The sequence below is a fragment of the Peromyscus leucopus genome, chromosome 3 (genome assembly GCF_004664715.2).
Source record: "Peromyscus leucopus breed LL Stock chromosome 3, UCI_PerLeu_2.1, whole genome shotgun sequence".
NCBI classification, from domain to species: domain Eukaryota; kingdom Metazoa; phylum Chordata; class Mammalia; order Rodentia; family Cricetidae; genus Peromyscus; species Peromyscus leucopus.
Genome location: NC_051065.1, coordinates 142,358,917 through 142,374,192, shown reverse-complemented (window position 1 = coordinate 142,374,192; position 15,276 = coordinate 142,358,917). Strand labels below are relative to the sequence as shown.

The window sequence follows — 15,276 nt, the reverse complement described above, 5'->3', positions numbered from 1 at the left end:
TCAATAAGGTAGTATCCAACCTTTCCTTTAAATACCCCCCAAGACCCATATGGGTGTTTCACTTCTGAAATTTAATTAATTATTTACTTGCATATTTGGCTTTCATTGTTCCCTTTCTCCTCCTTGTCATTGTCATCGTCTTCTTCCTTCTCCTCTTCCTCCTCCTCCTCTTCCTTCTTTCCCTTAATGTTTCTTATGGAAACTCTCAAGCATATGCAAAAATAGGAAAAAAAAACCAATAAGACAAATTCTCAACTTGGCCTAATCTGTCTCACAGAACTGTGGGATGTGTATGTGTATCTGTGCAGCAAACAAAAATGGTTTCAGTTATGGGAATATTTGGCTCATCTAAAAAAATCTATGTTCTTCTTGACCATGCTTTTTTGGTGAGTATGAATACTGTTTGCCAGGAAACCCAGTGTTCTTTCACTAAAACAAACAAGCAAACAAACAAAAATTAAAACAATGGAAGAAGACAGAAGAAATAAAAGTTTCTAGATACAGAAGACAGTTTCCTTTTTAAGACTGAAACAGAAATCTCACAGGATTCTTCATTTCCACAATTTACCATAAACCAAAACTGCCAGAGGATATGGGGGGGGGGTTTCAGCCTCTTACTGCACCTCCCCTCCCCACCTTTATGTTGAATCACAGTTTATACAAGATCTGCAAACTACAGACTCCAGCCCCACAGGGACGGTCCTTAGCTGTGCACACTGAAAGCTGTGCTCTTAGAGTTTCCTTCACTCTGGGACACAAAGAAGCATGTTTTACAATAACTTCCTGTAACTCACCAGAATGCAAATTACCAGATTGGGAAAGCAAGCTACAGAAACACACACACACACACACACACACACACACACACACACACACACGCCAAAAACAAACAAAAACCCAAACAAGTGAAAAACAAAAAACAACAAAAACAAACAAATAAACAAACCCCCCAAACCAAGCAAACAAAAACTATGACTTAGGCTCTTGTAATTAATTGTTCATTTCTCTTGCCCTGAAATACTCAAGTATCATGTATTCTGATAGAGTAACTAATATAACAGAGGCCTCCAAGCATCTTCACATTTATAGAGATCCACCACAACAGGCTAACAGGCAGGGGGTTCAACTCTTCTGAGGGTCCCTGGTGAATCTCTTCTCTTTTAGCTTGAATCAAGTTGCATTAAAATACATACCTGTTTCTATCTCTTGCAGGCTATGTGGGGTAGTGAGGTCTGTCTTTAGCATGCCAATGGAAACCTCTTCAATCTTTGCAGCACCCATCTGTGAGCTAAGAGGGAGACACTCAACTGAATTCAAGAGGAGGTTTGAAACTTGAGACTGTGTGGGGGAGGTGAAGAGAGAAAAAAACCTTGTCTTCTGTATGTTGATCCTAATAAGCACTTTGAATGCTCATCCCAAATGGGTGATTCATTAACCACTCCTTACCAGTCATGAACATGTCACTTTTCAGCACATAGTCATCTGTTCCTGAAAGAAACAGAATTACAAAGTAGGAGATTGTGACATGAAATTAAACAGACTTTAAGCACAATAAATAAAACAGATAAATGCTCTAGAATTTGAAAATATTCCATACTTATTATGGATTCTTCAAGAGAAATATTGCTTTGAAGAAGTTGCTGTTATTAATTGGAGAAAGTATTTATTTTGAAATAGGTTCTCACCTTGTAGCTCTGGCTAGCCTCAGACCAGGCTGGACTCAAGCTCATAGAGATATGCTTGCCTTTGACTCATAGGTGCTAGCATTAAAAATACAAGCCACTACACTTAGACCATATATTTTAATTTTGGAACATTGTTACTCATAGAATCTTTAGATGTGGCTAGTCTGATAATATTTAATAATTATGATATTTTGGAGAAGAATGAGGGAGCTCTGAAATGCAAATAAAGGGAACACACATCTACAGAGCCATGACCTATACAGGGATCAGCAACTCCACCCCTCAATGAGTGCTCCACAAAAAGTATAGAACCAGACCTGTATGAGAGGTCTCATTGTGTTGTGATTTATTAGAAGGATACAACCTTCATAGCAGTGGTGTGATAGAGTACAAAAAGAACTAAGTACAACGGATAAGAGAGGAATGAACATGCAGTGCATGCTGGGAAATGTAATTTATGCAGTGTACTAGGGAAAGCATATTGTATTATAGTACCCTAATGGAATGAGCAGTGATAATAGAGGGCAATGTCTTGCTACACCCAACAATGTAATGATGATGCAGGTGTTTGTTCTGAGAGAGAGAGAGAGAGAGAGAGAGAGAGAGAGAGAGAGAGAGAGAGAGAGAGAGAGCGCACAAGAATAAACCCCTATAGAGACCACTAAATGCCCATTCTTCTGGCTAAAAAAGACCAGTATATAAGTTTTTTAGAAGTGATATGTTACAGCTGATGGAATAAGTGTTTGTAACTATGTGATAAGACTTTGACATAGCTATTAATGTTAAGTATTATCAAATCATGTTGTAGTAATTTTACTTGTTTACATGTACACAGAGGGACTTGTACAAAATGGTCATCTTAGCATTAATTTTAACAGGCAACCCAGAAACATAGATGCTCATTAATAGCAGAATAGAAAAAATGTAATGTGCATACCACACATCACTGAACAAGACCCATCTGTGTTAGGCAACTATCAGGAACTGTGTAGCCTAGTCTCAGATCAGCATATGACTACCTGACCAATGGGTTTCCTAGGGGCAAGGCACCTGTGAAAATGGACTCTCACTTGGCAAGGACCAGTGAGGATAGCATATGAATTTGCAAAATACGTGCAACTTGCAGGCTCTTTTTTCTCTCATTATATTGGTGATTCTTTGGGAGGCGTTTAGTTTTACTTTGTCAGTCATGCATGCAACAGTTGTAATTTTCTGTGGAAGTTCTGTTCTTTCTCAAATATTTCCCCCTAAGATTCAGCAGGGGGCTAATGCTTCTTAAATCTCTTATCTGGAATTACTAACTATAACTCTTAGTCTTGGGAACTTTTCTGACTCAATGGAGACAAGTACATATGAGAAAACAGCACTTGGAACATTAACCATGTCTCACAGTTCTGGAAAGGAGAGGAAGGAATGTGTGCATACACAGAAAAGGGGAAAAGCCTCAAGAATACACTTAATGCCAACTATTGAGAGTAAGTTCCCTAGACGCTAAGTGTAGATGGAAGTTTCTGTGTCCGGCTAACAACCCCCAAATACCTGGTAGCTGCTTCCCAAATAATTGACTCAGAGGTTTAATAGTACTTATAAGTGATAGGCCACTAGCTCAGGCTTATTACTAACCAGCTCTTTCTCTTAAATTAACCCATAATTCTTATCTATGTTTAGCCATGTGGCTTGGTACCTTTTCTCAGTCTGGCATTCTGATCTTGCTTCCTCTGCATCTGACTGGCGACTCCTGACTCTGCCTTTCCTCTTCCCAGAATTCTTCTAGTCTGCTCACCCCAACTATACTTCCTGCTTGGTTACTGACCAACCAGCATTTTATTAAACCAATTCAAATGACTGTGGTGATATTTTGTTTGTGCTGAAATGTGTTGATATTTCATTTGTGCTTTAATAAATAAAGCTTGCCTGGAGATCAGAGGAAAAACCAAGCCATTATAAGCAAACACAAAAGTCAGGCAATGTTAGCACATGCCTTTAATCCTATCACTTGGCAGACAGGGATATGTCTGGATCTCCATGAGTTCAAGGCCACACTGGGAACAGAGCCAGGTGTGGTGGCACATGCCTTCAATTCCAACACTAGTTAGCCATGGAGGTCTGTAGGTCTGTAGGTCTGTACAGATAGACAGGAAGTGACAGAGCTAGGCAGGAAGTGGAAGTGATGTAGCTGGATAGAGAGAGCCAATCAGAGGGCAGAACAGCAAGGCATATGGGTGTGGGTAGACAGGAAGTATTTCTCATTTGGAAGCTGTGGAGCTGGTGAGGTAAGGTTGACTGGTGGCTCTTCCTATTCCTTTAATCTCTCTCAGGCTTTAACTCCAATTTCTGGCTCCATTTTTTTTATTTAATAAGACCATTTAGAAATTCTTCTACGAGTGACAAATCTTTACAGTGTACAAGAGCATTATCCCGCCGGCGGTGGTGGCGCACGCCTTTAATCTCAGCACTCGGGAGGCAGAGGCAGGCGGATCTCTGTGAGTTCAAGGCCAGCCTGGGCTACCAAGTGAGTTCCAGGAAAGGTACAAAGCTACACAGAGAAATCCTGTCTCGAAAAACAAAACAAAACAAACAAACAAACAACAACAAAAAACAACAAGAACATTATCCCATAGAAACTAAGCATATAGAATCAATGATAGAGTCTAGTATGATCCAATGGGGGAAAAGGCAATGTAAAATATGGGATGGATAGATCCATCTTTATCAGACACAGGAGCTTATATTGGTAAAAGAAGTATGATATAGTGGGATGGGAAAAGAGTTCCTTATCAAAGTCTGCCTTTTACAGAGAGGTTAAGACATGGGACTCTCTTGTAGAAAAGGGGACTGTATAAAAGCATATCTTGCAGACATGAAAGAATTGTTTGGGTTTGAATATTGTTGTCCTTAAAGCAAGTCTATTACTTTTACCCAAGTCTATTACTTTTTAACTTGGTAACTACAAGTAGTAGCAGCCAGCTGACTTAAGTGCTGTGAGAGCAGAATGTGCCTGACTCGATATTTAGTTAAGCCTGAAAAAAAAAAAAAATAGCTAAACGCTATGTCTAGAATAAGGCTATGTAGGGAGTGGGAAAGTGTATTTCGGAAGCATAAAGGGGAACAATGAGGGTGTAGATGTAACCAACTGTCTTATTAAATAAGAAACACAGAACCAATGTAAAAGAGAAAGCCAAGAGGTCAGAGCTCAGAGCTAAAACCTTACCCTTCCTCCTGTGGTGCTCCTACTTCTGAGAGAGAGAGGGAGAGGGAGAGGGAGAGGGAGAGGGAGAGGGAGAGGGAGAGGGAGAGGGAGAGGGAGAGGGAGAGGGAGAGGGAGAGGGAGAGGGAGAGGGAGAGGGGAGAGAGAGAGAGAGAGAGAGAGAGAGAAGAGAGAAGAGAGAAGAGAGAGAGATATACTTCCTGTGTGTTTATCTTTAATATAGTCTTTCTGTTCTGCCTTCTCATTGGTTGTAAACCCAAACATGTGACTGCCTCGTCACTGCCTGTAAGTATAGCCCTCCAGGTCTTAAAGGCGTGTGTCTCCAATGCTGGCTGTATCCCTGAACACACAGAGATCTACCTAGCTCTTCTACCAAGTGCTGGGATTAAAACTACCAAGTGCTGGGATTAAAGGCGTGTCCCACCACCGCCATGCTCTTGCTATGGCTCTAATAGCTCTGACCCCCAGGCAACTTATTTATTAACATATAATTAAAATCACATTTCAGTACAAATAAAATACCACCATAATGGGGGTTTTCATAACAATTACAATATATTCCTTAAAATATGATGTATTTCTTAAAAGTCAAAAATAGGAGCCAATAATAAACCTGTAATGAACCCTGGTAAGAAAAACTCTGCTTAAGTATTAGATAACGATAGCTCGCACTGTTTGGGGCCACCTGGAGGCAATTCACTTGGTGGTCAGAATTTTTCCTTGTGCTGCTGCTGCTGCCCTTTCCTTGAGGCAGGACCTGGACCCGAGCTGAGGCTGGACCCTGGCAGGGTGGCCCCCGAACAGGGACCTGATGGCGGTATGTATTGGAATTGAAGGGAATAGGATCCTGTTAAAGGGTGCTGCACAACCACCAGGAGAGGCCCTCGTTTTAGGGATGGACAGGTAAGCAAAAAACTTTGAGAACTGAGTGCCCTGTTCCAATAGAAATGGGACAGCATGGTTCAAAAAAAAAAAAAAGTTTACTTTATACATATATTATTAAGGATATGGTTAAAGCGAAAGGTTTAAAAGTTTCTACTAGTCAAGTCATGGAGTTTTTACAGTTTACTCAGAAAGTTTGCCTTTGGTTTCCAGTGGAGGAAGCACACAGGATCCAAGAAAGAGGCAGCAAAGTATCCTAATTCTGATTGGCACCCCCTGCAATGCCTGACTGAACATCACTCCACACGACCCCCTGAGAAACATAAAAAGGGGCCATGGGATTTCCTGCTGTGCATCTGGTCCACTAGCAGGGTGATTCATAGGGTGGGGGAGAAAAGAAAAAGTTAACTCACAAAATGCTATGGGTAGGAAAATCTCTTGGAATGGCCACTTGGCTAGAATTAACAAAGGAATCCTGGCTGACAGTGTCTTCTGTGCTAGGCCAGACCCCTGACACTAAACTGGAAATTCCAATAGATGATGTGCTACCCCTACTTTAACCCCAACATTCGGGACAATTTTCCTTATTCATCTCTCCAGCTGTTTCCTCCCCTTCCGCTCTAACCACTTGTCTCTCCCCTCCTACTTCCTGCATTGTGTACTTTTACTATGAAATCCATACTGGTATGCCAGGAAGCTTCCACTCACTCTACTGGGCTCCCATCACACGGAAAGGGACACCTTTTCTCTGTGATTTTGGGACATTTCTCTCTTGACAGGTCTTTCAGTCCGTTTGGAGACATCCGGGGTTGAAATTTTTGTCACCGCGACACTTAGATCCTCTGCTTCCTCATAGCTGTTCTCAGCTCTTTCCTGGAACTCCTTCACTTTCCCCGAAGGGCTGTTTACATTCTCCAATTCTCATTTAAACCAAAAAACAAAACAAAACAAAACAAAAAACCTTTCCCTTGTCGTTTCTCCTTCCTTAGACAGCCTGGGCAGTTTGGAGTAAACCTTTTCTCTTTTCACGCAGGGATGGCTGTTCTTGGTTCTTTGCTGATCCCATTTTCATTCATGGTACACTGTAAAAGGGTTAGTAAAGTCGCCAGTCTCTCTATGGACTACCTATGATTAAAAATTTTATTTTGATGTTAGAAGAGCTTCAATTTAAAATAATTTATTTTTGAAGACTAATCCTAACAGAGATGGAACACAAAATCTTGGTCTTTTGAAAGTTATTAACTTATTATAAACTGTAAAGGATAATTAAAAATATACAAGTATGTGGTTAGTCACCTTATAAATGATCAAATTATTTAAAATTTTCAAAATTATGCTTATAGTAATGTTTAATACTAACGTAATTAATTTTAAAAATAAGCCCTATTTAACCCTCTGTATAAGTTTTTAAAGTTAAGCCTAAAACAAGCAATTAGAAAAAAACCCCACAGTTTCTATTCAGACACATGATTCAGAGACCTACAAAATATGACATTTAAAATGTTTAAGCTTCCACCATAGACACAACTGCCCCATACCTCACCTGTTGCCAGAGCTTTGCTCAAACTGTGGACACTTTGGGGTTGGTCATCCTACTTTGCCTGGTCAAAGTGAAGTCAATTCTTTAAGGTGCTCCTCTACAGAAAAAAAAAAAAAAAAAAAAAAAAAATCCCAGACCTGGTTCTGGCAGCCAAAGGCCTGTGCTGCTCTGTGTGACAGTGAAGGTTAAACGCTGTCCTGTATGACCTACAACTACTGCCCTTCATGAAGCAATGGAGACCACAGGAGTCTGGGTAATCTGTCTAGGCCTCTGTCATTTTAATTGATACATAGACCATTTAGATGATATTTCCAGTTATACTTTGTCTTTTTTCAGGTATCCGAGGATATTGATTGACTTTTAAGAGCAACAAGCACCCAGTTCCTTTCACAAGGCTTCAGCTGTCTCCTCAGTTCTCTTTTTATGTAAAGGTCAAGCCACAGGCCTCACTTCCCTAAAGCTACTGTTAGGTCTAGAAAAAGTTTGCTTTGCTACCAGATCCCAAAAAGAGATAAATTCACCAAAAGGTTTCAAAGTAACTTTGTATTATTCCTTTATTTCAAGTAACTTGCTTTACAATAAATGCTCAGTAATCAACCACCTACGTCTCACAGTAAACAACTAGATAAAAAAATGGTGTAAAGCTTATACAATGTCTAAAGATATAAAAACATAAGCTGTAAGGTTCTAAAAAGTGTTTTAAGGTCAAAACTGTAACTTAAAGTATGTAAACACAAGCTGTAGAGGTCTGAGGACATGAAGGCTTGGGTGGTGACGGTCTGAAAAGGTGTTTTGAGGGATGTGGCTATAATTTGTGAGGGTATAAAAAGATGGCCTAAGAACTATAAAAATGTTTCAGATTTCTCTCCTTCACCATGCTATCGTTATATTAAAACTTCAAAGGTTCAAAGTTTCAACATTAATCAATAAAGCTCTGATAAACTAATAATCTAACTCTGGTAAACACTGACTTTTATTATCATAGTCATAAGCTCAAGATTTTAAATTTCCCTTTGGTTATTTTCTAAATATAGAGTTAAAAATGGTTCTGATTGTACTAGTACATTTGTCTAATCTATTTATACCCAGTCTTCTAGAAACAATGTTAATGCTTTTAACCAAAATTTTTAGGTTCACAAACTTTTACTATGACTCAAAGGCATACATCTACTGCCTTTTCTACAGTGTGAATTTCAGTACAGATTGCAAACAATGATAATGCTAACATGCTTACATATCTGGAACTTTTGCCTCTAAAAACATAAATAAATTAAAAGTTCTTATAAGCTTCAGGAGATCGACTTGGATCCACTTCTCCCAGGTCAAAATGGACTCCAAAGAATTATTGCCAATCAACAATTGTTTCCCCACCTGCCTATTCCTGAGAAATGGGACCTCTTACTTTTCCCCCCATTTGGGGCAATCCTCTCTCAGCTGCCAGGTCCATGGACTTAAAAGTTTCAAATGTACACTTAAGAAAAAATTCCCCCCACTAGACTCCTTAACTTTATTTCTTGCCCTTAATATACATTGATTCCAGCAGATTTCTAATCAATTAAAGACTAAAGACTGCTCCAGCTACTGCCTGCATGGCCCTAGCCCCAGGTAACCCTCAAACAGTCCTAGCTACATGACTGGCTCCCATACGCAGAGGGTCTAGTCCGGTCCCCTGCAGGTTCCACAGCTGTCAGTCTAAAGTTCGTGAGTTCCTTTGAGCTTGGTTCAGTTGTCTCTGTAGATCTCTCCATCATGATCTTGACACACACCCCCCACACACACTCATGAAGGCTCTCTTGGTCCCGTCAGAGCTGGTGGACCTTTTATATCTTTTTGTAAACTAAAAAAACTCATTTAAGCTTCAGAGACTCTAGGGAGTCCTAAGACTTAGATACACCTTTTACAGGTCAAAAGGACTCCTGATAAGTACAGCCTAAGTTTCCCTACCTGTCTATTCATGAGTATGGGATCTCTTTCTCTCTCATGGCCTTGAGCTCCCCCCCTCACCCAACTACTAGGATTAATGGGCTTGAAAGTTACAAATCTAAGATTTTCCTTTAACTTCCTAAATCTAACTTCTGTCCCTAGTCTATATCTTTCTCAGAAGATTTCCACTAGGCTGACAGACAACATCCAAACATCAACTGCTTACTATAACCTGCTCCAAATGACTGTGAGCCTCAGACTTGCTGAAAGCTGATGTGGACCAGTCCAGCCAATGTGATTGCTCCTTGTCTCTATAGCTGGGTCAGTGAACCAGATTTTTCTGATGAATACTTCATTGCCCAAATTCCCTCCTTGACTTTGAGTAGCATTCTAGCCTTTGGTCCTGACAGCAATGTCCTAGTTTTAGTAGGAAGTTACAGAGGAGAGTTAAGAGATCCCTGAAACAAAAATGTCTCTGATCTTCAAGCCCCTTATCCAAGGACAGAGAGTTCCTGAAATGCTGGAGGCTATATTGTTTATGGGAGATAACAAGCCACATGTTTACACTCCCCTAAACAAGTTTGTTGGACCCATCTGCACTGGATGTGCTTGATCATATGTGGGTGGGAGGTTCATAGGCAGGAAATACATTAGGATGTACTTTTGCCCCTGATTGGATGTAGGCTGGAGGTATGTCAGGATATATGCTTGCCCCTGATTGGACTTGATGGAAATACTTAAGTTGTTGCAAATTTGATTTGGGGCCAATTTTTACTGGGGAATCAGAGATGGACCTGGCTAGTATTTAACTAAAGGTTGCTTCAAATTTGGCTTTAAATTATGGTAGTGCTCTTATTCTCAATCTGAGGGATTAACAGCTGTCCATGAACTTCTGTTCCTCCTGCCTCTGCCTCATTGAACAAATCCTATGGGTATATACCACTGCAACCATTTTCACCTAGGGTCGTAGGGAAATATGTATCCGGCTAGTCTAGCAAAACTACTTCTATGACTAATGCTAAGAGCCCAGTCTATGATGATTGGTTCAAATAGTAAGACTCAAAACCTGTGATTGGTGAGCCAAGGCTGTGATTGATCTAAACAAAGTGCTGTGACTGGTCAGAAACCCATGACAGTCCAAAGGCCTTTTCTCAGGCTACTCAGGAAGGTTGCTCTGTATCACCAAGTCTGCTGGATGCACTCCAGTGCTGCCTCCCTGGGTGTTGCAACATCAGTCCTCAAAAAGGCTTTCCCTGTAGATTGCCTTCTCTGAGCAGTTCAGGCTGAGCTGGTGACACTAAGGAAGTAGCATTATGGACAGCAGAGAGCAGAGGTGATGGCTGAGGCCACAGAACATCAAGGCAGGGAAGCTGAGTGTAGGCAGGCCATGCTGTGAACAGAGCAAGGGAGCTGCTGCTGGACAGTTGAGGAAGAAGAAGAAGAAGAAAGAGGAGGAGGAGGAGGAGGAGGAGGAGGAGGAGGAGGAGGAGAAGAAGAAGAAGAAGAAGAAGAAGAAGAAGAAGAAGAAGAAGAAGAAGCAGTTGATCAGTTTGAGAGCAACCAGAGCAGGTGGGAGAAAGGGAGAAGGGCAAAGGAAAGAGGACAAAGGGTGTGGAGATGAGTATGAAGAGAGGTATAAAAGGCTGTAAAAAGCAAGTGAAGAGAAACCACAGGTCCTTGTTGATGGAAAAGTCCCAAAGAGCTATCAACACTTCATGAACAAAGGTTTCAGACCTGGGATTGAGAGCTGCCAAGGGCTAAGGGTCCAGAGCCCTGGGGTCTGAACTCTTGATGGCTGAGGGTCATGATCATTGAGGTCTGCACAAGGACTGAACAATTGAGGTCACAATTTCCTGATGATTCCCAGACAGCTGCTGTGGTTCACATCTACATAAAAAAATGGAAGAACTTCTTGTCTATGCAGGTGGAGGAAAGAACACTCAGCCAGGTGGTTGTTGACATTTCCACACACAATGCACACATCATGTAATTACAATAATAAATTGCTTGGGGACTTTGCATAGATATGGCTCTGACATTCCTTTACCACAAACTGCATCAGAATGTGGGGGGAAAGAAATCTGAAAGTTGGTTAAGAATTTACATTAGAATAAACATTTTAGGATAAATAAAATATACTCATATGGAAAGTTCACACTCCAATAACTTAGAGATAGCTTCAATAAAAGCACACCCATAGCAGCTTAAATTGAGATAATAAAGCTCAATGGTGGAGGAATAAATGAGCCTTCAGTGGTTAGTAGAGACATGAAAGACAATAAAGACTAAAGAAAGGAGGACTCCATTGGAAATGGGGACCATGAAGTTGATCCTACCAGCCAAGTTAAAGCAATGAGAAGTGTGATTGTTGAAAGAGTTAAGAGATCTTGGGAGTGTAAAGTTGATATTCCTGAAGAACAGACAGCAGGAAAAGAAGCTGAACTTAAATATAGCAAACTTTCTGGAAATGACAAATAAGTCTGAGCAATCCATGGCACCCCCACAGCCTGATGGAGTTCTTAATTTTCTGTATAAGGAGTGAGTGAATTGAGACCAGTGGAAACATCAGACATGATTCAGACTCTGTCAGTCACCTCAATGGCTAGAAAAAAAAAAGTCTCATGTGTTTCCTGTCTGGGGAGTCAGTGAGCAAGCCATGTTCTTATGCCTGTCCAGGTCTCAGACTCATGTATTAGTGAAGTCATCACTTTCTGTAAAGAACTTACTAAATACTGTGCAATGAAACTTACACAGCACTTTGAACCTTCTACAAACCCTGATTGACTGATTAGAACTTAAGTGATTATGGAGAGGAAGGGGTATTGCAGGTCCAGAGACCAATTACATTTTTTCTTTAAAATGATATCTACTCACTGCCCACCTATGTGTCTGACTTGACATACTTGCAGCTGATAGGTGAAACCTGTTTGGAAAGTGTTGACAGACTCCTAGCTTCCACCAACCACAATGTGAAGAATTCCATCAGGTAGCATGTGAGAACTATATCAGAGGTTTCCCCATGTTGCTGTAACCTGTCCATCCAATGTTTCCACCATACTTAAAATGTGTCTTGATTTATGGCATTTTTTTTGTTCTATTAGTATAAAATCTTTGGATCTCTTTGCCTTTTGGTTAATTTGGCTAGGGGTTTGTCTATCTTGTTGATTTTTTCAAAGAACCAACACTTTGTTTCACTGATTCTTTGTATTGTTCTCTTTGTTTCTATTTTATTTTATTTTATATTATTTAGCTCTCAATTTGATTATTTCCTGGTGTCTATTCCTCCTGGTGACTTTGCTTCTTCTTGTTCTAGAGCTTTCAGGTGTGCTGTTAAGCCACTAGTGTGAGATTTCTCCAACTTCTTTATGTGGGCATTTAGTACTATGAACTTTCCTCTTAGCACTCCTTTCATAGTGTCCCATAGGTTTGGGTATGTGGTGTCTTCATTTTCGTTGATTTCTAGGAAGTCTTTAATTTCTTTCTTTATTTCATTCTTGACCCATTGGTGATTCAGTTGAGCATTATTCAGTTTCCATGAGATTGTAGGATTTCTGTAATTTTTGTTGTTGAAATCTAACTTTAAACCATCATGGTCTGATAGAATGCAGGAGGTTATTCCAATTTTTTTTTTTTTTATATCTGTTGAGGTTTGCTTTGTGAGTGAGCATGTGGTTGATTTTAGAGAAGGTTCCATTGGGTGCTGAGAAGAAGGTATATTCTTTTTTGTTAGGGTGGAATGTCCTGTAGATATCGATTAAGTCCATTTGAGTCATAACATCAGTTAAGCCCCTTATTTCTCTGTTAAGTTTCAATTTGGCAGATCTGTCCAGTGGTGAGAGTGGGGTGTTGAAGTCTCCCATTATTAATGTGTTGGGTTTTATGTGTGGTTTAAGCTTTAGTAATGTTTCTTTTACATATGTGGGTGCCCTTGTGTTTGGAGAATAAATGTTCAGAATTGAAACTTCATCTTGGTGGATCTTTCCTGTGATGAGTATGTAATGTCCTTTTTGATCTCTTTTGATTGACTTTAGTTTGAAGTCTATTTTGTTGCATATTAGGATAGCTACACCAGCTTGCTTCTTAAGACCATTTGATTGGAAAGACTTTTCCCAGCCTTTTATTCTGAGGTAGTGTCTGTCTTTGAAGTTGAGATGTGTTTCTTGTATGCAGCAGAAAGATGGGTGCTGCTTTCATACCCATTCTGTTAGCCTGCGTCTTTTTATAGGTGAGTTATGTTCATTGATATTATGAGATATTAATGAGCAGTGATTGTTAATTCCCATTATCTTTTGGTGGTAGTGTGTGTGTATTTCTCTTCTTTGGGATTTACTGCTCTGGGGTTATCTATTGTCTGTGTTTTAGAGGGTGTATCTGATTTCCTCAGGTTAGAATTTTCCTTCTAGTGCTTTCTGTAGGGCTGGATTTGCGGATAGGTATTGTTTAAATCTTGTTTTGTCTTGGAATATCTTGTTCACTCCATCTATGGTAATTGAAAGTTTTGTTGGGTATAATAGTCTAGGCTGGCATCCATGGTTTCTTAGTGTCTGCATTACATCTGTCCAGGTCCTTCTGGTTTTCAAAGTTTCCATTGAGAAATCAGGTGTTATTCTGATGGGTTTGCTTTTATAAGTCACTTGGCCTTTTTCCTTTGCTGCTCTTAATATTTTTTCTTTATTCTCTATATTTAGTTGTTTAATTATTATGTGGCAAGGGGACTTTTTTGGGGGTCTAGTCTGTTTGGTGTTCTATACAAGGCTTCTTGTATCTTCATAGGTATTTCCTTCTTTAAGTTGGGAAAGTTTTCTTCTATGATCTTGTTGAATATATTTTCTGTGCCTTTGAGATGACATTCTTCTCCTTCCTCTATCCCTATTATTCTTAGGTTTAGCCTTTTCATAGTGTCCCAGATTTCCTGGACATTTTGTGTTATAACTTTTTTGGCTTTGGTATTTTCTTTGATTGATTAATCTATTTCCTCTTTGTATCCACTACACCAGAGATTCTCTCTTCCATCTCTTGTATTCTGTTGGTTATGCTTGCATCTGTGTGTCCTGTTCATTTACCCAGATTTTCTATTTTCAGCATTCTCTCTGTTTGTGTCTTCTTCATTGTTTCTATTTCCCTTTTCAGGTCTTGAACGGCTTCCCTCACATGTTTAATTGCTTTTTCATGGTTTTCTTGGCTTTCTTTAAGGGATTTATTGATTTCTTCCAATTTTTATTTGTCTTTTCCTCTATTTCTTTATTGATTTCTTCCAATTTTTGTTTGCCTTTTCCTCAATTTCTCTAAGGGAATTTTTCATTTTTTCTTGAAAGGCCTCTAGCATCTTAATGAAGCTATTTTTTTTTAATGGTCGCATTCTTCTGCTTCTTCTACCTTGTGATGTTCAGGTCTTGCTGTTGGAGGAGGGCTAGGTTCTAGTGATGCTGTATTGCTCTTTATGTTGTTGTATGTATTTTTGCACTGACACCTGCCCATCTCTTCTTCTAATAGGTATAAGAGGTGCCTGTGTCTGAGTGAGTTGCTATTGGTTCACTCTGTGTTTGCTGTGTCTGTGTCTCAGGGGTCTAATCTTAGCTCTTGGTCTAATTGGAGCTGGCAGATTCTGTGTCTCAGGGAGCTGTTCTTGGCTCAACCCAAGCTAGTTGATTTTGTGACTCACAGAGCCTCTCTAGGTCTTATCAGGGCTCTTGGTCCAGTCAAAGCTGACAGATTCTGTGTCTCAGGAAGCCTCTCTTGGTCCAATGAGAGGTGGCAGATTGTATGTCTCAGAAAGCCACTCTTGGTCTAATGAGGGCTGGCAGATTCTCTGTCTCCAGGAATTACTCTTGGTCCAATGAGAGCTCTTTGTCCAATGAGAGCTGGAGGCTTGCTTTCCGTACCTCAGGAAGTTATTCTTGGTCCAACGAGAGCTAGTAGTTTGGCTTCCATGCCTCAGGGAGTAACTGGGGTCTCAGGCAGATGGGTATTGGGGCATGATGTGTAGATTGCAGGGTCTGATGGGAGTTTTTGGTGGGGAGGGCCTTCCCGCAGGAGTT

At 40.2% G+C, this 15,276-nt stretch overlaps 1 long non-coding RNA gene across 1 annotated transcript; it reads right to left on the bottom strand.

The window, feature by feature from the left end:
* Window positions 1-953: 953 nt before the first annotated feature.
* LOC119087662 lies at window positions 954-6,679 on the bottom strand. Its single transcript, XR_005091171.1, has 3 exons — window positions 6,484-6,679; window positions 1,447-1,488; window positions 954-1,288 (listed from the first exon to the last, which is right to left on the bottom strand). It is a non-coding gene; the product is annotated as an uncharacterized LOC119087662 (long non-coding RNA).
* Window positions 6,680-15,276: the final 8,597 nt, after the last annotated feature.